Consider the following 358-nt stretch of genomic DNA (forward strand, 5'->3'; position numbering starts at 1 on the left):
TCCTGATCATCTCCTAATGAAAAGCTCCTAATAAGAACATCCTATCCTTTCATTTTCATCATAGCCTTTTATTTCCCCACCCATTCTTGTGGGCCTCATTCCCAACTCTTCACATCAAAGACTAACCCCTCCTCTAGGGGCTGGGTGTGGGTTTAGGTTGGGAGTCTTTTTAGAGACACGAGTCCCCTCCACAGCACGAGTGAGAGCCGCTGGCGACTGTCGCTGGATTTCATGGAGAGAGAAAACTTGCGAGCGGGGCTTTTTATTCTTTTTCCCGTCGTTTCATACGAAAAATACAAAAGGGGGAGTGCTGGCGTGGGGGGGCCCACCGTTTTCCATCCTCTCCCCCCTCGTGTGT

This window comes from Asparagus officinalis, chromosome 6 (genome assembly GCF_001876935.1).
Source record: "Asparagus officinalis chromosome 6, Aspof.V1, whole genome shotgun sequence".
Lineage (NCBI taxonomy): Eukaryota > Viridiplantae > Streptophyta > Magnoliopsida > Asparagales > Asparagaceae > Asparagus > Asparagus officinalis.